We start from the raw sequence: 6,599 nt of genomic DNA, 5'->3' as shown, positions 1-6,599 counted from the left end.
TTGGTTTCTTGGGACGCGGTGCCGCATTGAAGCGGCGACACCCGAGAGGTCATGTCCATCTGCGTCGCCTTCCTGTCCGGTCAAATCATGGGCATCAATGCCGACCGCTGCATGCTCTTGGCCGGCTTGAGCGACGCGTGGGATGGAAAGCACGGAAGGGGCGGGAGGGGGTTTGGGTGGGCCAGGGCAGTCAGAAGCGGGCATGGCAGTAGTCTGGACTCTCGCAAAGTCCCCCACATTTGTCTCTACTTTGCGGGAGAAAGTACGTCTGGACCGTGCCACAGACCAATACATGTCTGCGTTGGATGACTTCCACGGTCTAGACGGATGCGGGCGGTTTGAGGGTCGGCATTGGAGATGCCCTAAGCAGGCTTATAGCCCACTATTGTACTTGATCTAAGAGCATGGTTAATAGTATAGACAACAATCGGCTATATGGAGTTGCCATGTCACATGTAGTCAACCTAATAGCCAACATGTATAGTAGCTGGTTGTTAAGTAGTACTAATTTTTTAATACATGGCCCATCGTACACTCTCATGATGTTTTTTGGAGTCCGTGCTGCAGGCGGCTGTTAATCTACAACCAACTTTCCTTCTCTCTCCCCTTCTGTCTCATCCGACCCATCACAAATGTAATTGTTTAATCCTTATAGCCTGCTGACTATACCTTATTATACTGCTCTAAAGCACATGCTATGCTTAGGTCACAAACTCTCAAAGTGCTACTCTCGGATACACAAACTTAACACCAATTTTTGAACCAGTCACAAACCAAACACAACACATCGTTTGGCAGCCACACCGAACATGTTTGTCAAGATGGTGACACTCTAGACTTGGTTGCCATGTTGCTAATACACCCCAGTGTTTATAAATATAACCCCTTTCTATTTTCGTAAAGTAATCGATAGTACCAGCATGCAATTTTCTCATTAAAACTGATTTAGTCTGGAATAGTAACCCGCAGTTTCGATTGGTCGTTTGAAGGGCTGACAGATAGCAAAGCAGGTCCCGTAAAGATTTGGGGCGCTCCAGCATGTTCTTCCAAAGCTCAACTTGGCTCCTGGGCGACTTTGTTGGTCCCTTGTCACGTCACTGAGCTCGATGACATCGCTAGCGATCCCTTGACAGATGGGTCATCAACATATAGTGGGATCTTTTACATTATAGAATTTGACTTGTATATTTCGATGAGGAGCTTCCTCAAAATGCTCGAGGTCTTCGTGAGGAAGCAAGTTGGATGCACACCCACTAGTTCACTTGGACAACTTTCATACGCTTATATATGTAGTGCATCTATTGCACGACAATCTCTACTTCTTGCACTAATGTTGATTGTAAGGCCTCTCCATTGCCTAATGGTCAGCTGCCTCGGTGTGAGACTTTTTAGTTGTCTTCTTATAAAACCTCAATCATCATTCTATTTACCATTTAAGTGCTAATACCAAGGCTTGTGATATGGGCATTAAGCGAAGTGTTGAGTAGTTGAAAAGGGAGAGTCATGGACTCAGATACTTGACCAACGCTCTGGGTTTTGTTATGATAAGATGTTCGAATATGATAAAGCCTTGAGCGATTGGAATCATGAATGTGATACATATGTGTATTGATTTGTATTGCATGAAAAATATTGAACCATGAAAAGCAAGACTAATTTTATTTGCACATTTTGATGTCATTGACTTGTTATTAACTATAGATTATTGCTTCGAATCACCTTTATCCTAAGTTCACAACACACTGCATCATTTGATCAAGATTATGCTAGGTAGTAACATAAAAAAATTACCTTTTTATCATCCACCTACATAAGGACGAGTAGGGATTAAGTTTGGGGATGATGATACGTCTCATACATATCTATTTTTGGTTGTTTAATGTTATTATAATATCAAATTTGAATGCTTTTTATAGTAATTTATATTATTTTTCTAGACTAACCTATTAATCCAGTTTCCAGAGCCAACTGCTGTTTTATGCATGTTTTGGTTTTCTAGAAAATCTATATCTACAGGGATCAAAATATGACAAGTATTTAATACGATCTTTCCTAGTCAAGACGGTTCCAAAAAGTGTCGGGAGGGGCCAAGGGCCACCATAGGCCCTTACGTGTCCAGGTGGCGTGGCCTGGGTGCCACCCGCATGGGGTCCTTGGCCACCGCTTTCCGTCCATTCTTCCACCTATAAATTTCATACTTCGAGAAACCTTTTGTACTAATTTTCTTGGATTTTTTTCGCCGCCATAAGTTTCTGTTTCTAGGAGATCCAATCTGGAAGCCTATTCCGGCATCCTGCCGGAGGGGGAATCGAAGGCTTCTTCATCAACCTTGTTGCTTCCCTGACCATGTGTGAGTAGTTCCTTTAGGACCTTAGGGTCCATAGCAGTAGCTAGATGACGTCCTCTCTTCCTTTTGATTCAATACAAAGTTCCAATGAGTTACCTCACATGATCGAGATCCGTATGATGTAATTGGTGGTGTGTTTGTTGGATATGATGAAGTGTTACTTTATGGTCAGATCATTTATTGAAATCAATTGAATCATTTGAAGTTTCTTTGTTGTATAATTAAATAGCTTTGTATGCTCTCCAATCTATTTGTCTTCTTTGTCCAAGTTTGATGGATAGTTCTTCAAAGGGAGTTATGCATTATAGTGGGTTCATATCTTGCAGTGATCTATGTCCCAGTGACAGAAAGGGACAAGATATGTGTTGTATTATTTCCACTATGGATAAAACAATGATTTTTTATCACATTTGAACGATAGTTTTAGTGCCTACATTATGTCATCATGCTTATTGCAATGCTCTGTTTGCTAGGGAACTTAATACTCCAAGATGCATGCTGAATACCGGTCTTGGGATTGAATATTAGTTGTAGATGCGGTTGGATAACGGTCTACATATCACGGACATAATGTCTATATGATATTATACCATGAGATGATAGTCATAAACATAGATATTGCAATTTAACCGCTGCCCAACTGTAATTTATTCACCACACGACACTTGTATGCTTGGAGAAATGTCACTTGTGAACCTATGGCCCCGGGGGTCTATCTTCTTGTACTTAAAACCTTACCAAAAACATTATGTCCTTGCTTTATCATTTCTTTTTTTATCTATCTATTAATTCCTACCATACCATGCAATTGAATCTTGTAACTAGCAAAGACAAGAAGCTTGACAACCTTCTTGACGTGTTGAGGACAAGTTTGTCCTGTGTTTTGTGTGCAGGTACCAATGTCTTTGTTTCCTGGAAGAACTGGTTCGATAAACATTGATTCTCTACTAAGAGAAATATTTATTGTTAGGTTACTTTACCCTCAAATTTGGGGTTACTCAACCACTCTAACGGGAGAGTAAGCACGAGTTGGATTGTTTAATACTTGTGATGTGCCTAGGCGTATGAGCGAGGCCTATGTGCCGGCACGACATAGCGAACTTGTAAACGTGCCTAGACGGGTCATGTCATGCGTGTCACATTTAAGTGTGGGTTGGGCCGTGCCTATGCGCTTGGCCAGGTTTGCTAGAGTCCACCAAGAGTTACAAAAGGGAATTGACACTCATTACATCAAGTTGTCGCTCAAACGCATAGAAGAAGCAAGCGAGCAACATAGTGGGCCGACCCATTTAGCATCCTTAGTGTGTGCTTTTTTGTACTGGTTTCTACAGGTTTTGGAAACCGTGTAGACGATTACTTTGGTTTTGGGAACCTTCAAGGAGGTTCTTGAACCATTTTTTCTTTTTAGTTTTTTTTTCTGTTTCCTTTTTCTTCTCTCTCCTTTTCCTTTCTTTTGTTTCTTTTATTATTATTTTTTTCAAAAAAATCCTTTTGTTTATGAAAAATGTTTCTAACTTTTTTACGTTTTTGTAAACTGTTCAGAACTTCAAAAAGGTTCTTGGTTTCAAATTTTGTTCAAAATTAGAGAAATGTTCAATTTTCAAAAAATGTTTGGAAATTTGAAATATGTCCGTGCTTTTAAAAATTGTTCAAAAGCTAAAAAAAATGTTCTTGTTTTCAATTTTTGTTCACAAATTCAAGAATGTTCGCCTTTCCAAACTTTGTTTGGAGTTTAAAAAATTGTTCACGTATGCAAAAAATGTTTGCCTTTTCAAATTTTTGTTCATGTATTCATTTTTTAGGATTTTCAATGTTTTCTCCGTTTTATTTTTTTCACAAAAGTAAAATAAAATTCACATTTTTTGTTCGGACTTTCAATTTGTTCTTGGTTTCAAAAAAAAATCACAGAGTTTTAAAAAGCGTTTGCATTTGAAAAAAATGTTTATACACTCGCCCCTATGAGCACCTTCGAGAGACAGAGACAACATATCATCTTGAGATTGATGAAGTCATCATAGGCGACTCGTAGTCAACGGGAACGTCTCCTCCCACTAAACGTGCATCGCCAAAAATCCTGAAATAAATTCAGAAAAATGCGAGCAATAGAACTTGAACTCTGATGGGGTAGGGATACCACTGTCCTCCTAATCATCCAACTACAGGTTGGTTCGCTTGTGCGTTGTTATTATATGTATATACTAGTAGTTCTTATCCTTGCACGCTCCTCATTTTCCAATGTCTTTCTCGTCAATGGGCCGGTCCAGTTGGGATGCGTGTGTGCATTGCGAGGCTATTTGACGCAAAAATGCGTGAAATAGGAGCTCCCCTACATAGAACTAAAAAAAAAGTGCTCCCCTACAAAAGGCAGCGCTCTCGGCGCCCACCTCTCAACAAACACGAGGCCCCAGTCAAAATAATAATAATAATAATAATAACACGAGGCCCCAGACCGAGGAAGCACCCCGCATCCAAACCTAGCAACCTTAGCCGACGCCCCTTCCTCCTCCGAATTTTTGCGGCGTGTCGGTGCCATCATGGCGCTCCGCTCTCTCTCCAGCACTCAACGGCAGGATGTGGGCTCTCGTGCTTCGCCGCCGGCGGACACTCTGCCTGCCACCTTTCAGCCTTCCACCTCTCAGGTACCAGTTCCGCTCTCGTTCGATCGACCCACCCACGATGCCTGCAATTTGCTGTCCGACTACCTAGTTGTGATGAGATCCATCGTCTACCACCGAATTAACCAGTAGGCCCCGATCAAACAGTTTTTATACCAACGAAGTATATGCTTCGCCATGTGTATTTCCCCCAGAAAATAACTAAGATAGGGCTTTTGATGCAATCACCTTCTTCAGACCTTTGTTAGCAGAGGGTTTCTGTAATTTAAGCCAATAATGGTGATTATTGCCACTTAAAAATATGCACAATAACCTCCTTTGCAGAGGAGGCCTATCTTAGAGATATTTGCTAAATCTGTTACTTTTGCTTGAAAGAAAATGGTGATAATTAGTTTTTACTGAAGCAGATGTGATGAACAGTTAATTCCATGATAGATTGGCATTCGATTTATTTGGGTGGTGTGTGGTGAGGGGCAGGGCGGGTGGTGCCCCTATTTTATAACTTCTATGTCAATGATGTTCTAACTTGTACTTCCAAAAACAAGTCTAGTAATATGAATTCCATAAAGTCAATGTTGATAGCTTTGGGCATACAAGTGGTCAAACGTTTAAAAGTTTCATAGTATGGATTCTGAAAGGACTATTGTTGGCGAATCACAAGCCATGCTCTCTCTATTGCATCCACTAACAACATGAATAGCTGTTTTAGCTTATGCATTACCGTACCATATAAACTTTATTTCTCTACTTTATCCTAGCAGGGTGGATCTGGCAATGAAGCTAGAGCTAATGTTGCTAGGAAGGCGAAGGAGGTTGAACATATGTTGGCAAATTTAAAGAAGAGGGAGTGGAGATAGATGACGAGATAGCTAGTATTATTGATGATGATATAACTAGAATTAAAGCTGAAGCTGACAGGTAATTAACTGGAGGCACTACAACTTATTTGATTTGTACTCAAATGAAATGATCCTAACGTAAATGCACTATGCACATCCTTTTGATAGGGAGAACATCATCAATGGGCTGAAAAGGAAAGGGTTGTGGGTAATGGTCAGTATTACATCTGCTACTATTGGATTCTTGCTCGGAGTGGAAGTTTGTGAACAGATCGTCTATGCACACGTGGGCAGGTCAATCATTCATTTTGGTGAACATTTTGGTGGAAAATAGCCTAGGGCTTGTGGGTCGACTCTTCTGATGGTATGTAAAACCAAGCAGATAGTTCTCCAGATAGTATTACTAAAACATTGTTAGCTAACTATGGTATGCAAAAACTGTTTATGTTGTCTGTTAATTGTCATGATGTACTATGGTTTCTGGCATATAATAATGTAACTCTTACTTAACACCATGTGCTGTTCGAAGCCGCATGGAGCAGGAGTGTTTGGTAATTGAATCTGGTGTGCGTGGTGCAGGAATTAATTCTAACTCCCACATGATAAAAAAAAAAAAAAAGGTATGCAGAACCAGGAGATGCTAAGAAATTCAAGTCCCAGTACCTGGATATGGACTTCTCAGGGATGAAGATGGCTTGAGATTGTCTGCTGGATCCAAGGCAATGGATTCTGAAGATTCAGATGGAGAAATCGCTTCTACCTTTAGTAATTTGTTATTTGGGTGTCTTGTGTCGGTTT

General features: G+C 40.6%; 1 long non-coding RNA gene across 1 annotated transcript; it reads left to right on the top strand.

The window, feature by feature from the left end:
• The first annotated feature begins 4,827 nt into the window (after nucleotides 1–4,827).
• LOC123156440 (uncharacterized) lies at nucleotides 4,828–6,392 on the top strand. The gene is made up of 3 exons (XR_006478114.1): nucleotides 4,828–4,986; nucleotides 5,724–5,880; nucleotides 5,970–6,392. It is a non-coding gene; the product is annotated as an uncharacterized lncRNA (long non-coding RNA).
• Nucleotides 6,393–6,599: the final 207 nt, after the last annotated feature.

The sequence above is a fragment of the Triticum aestivum genome, chromosome 7B, assembly GCF_018294505.1.
Source record: "Triticum aestivum cultivar Chinese Spring chromosome 7B, IWGSC CS RefSeq v2.1, whole genome shotgun sequence".
Classification (NCBI taxonomy): Eukaryota; Viridiplantae; Streptophyta; class Magnoliopsida; order Poales; family Poaceae; genus Triticum; species Triticum aestivum.
Note: the sequence above shows the minus strand (reverse complement) of the source record. Positions and strands in the feature narration are given on the sequence as shown.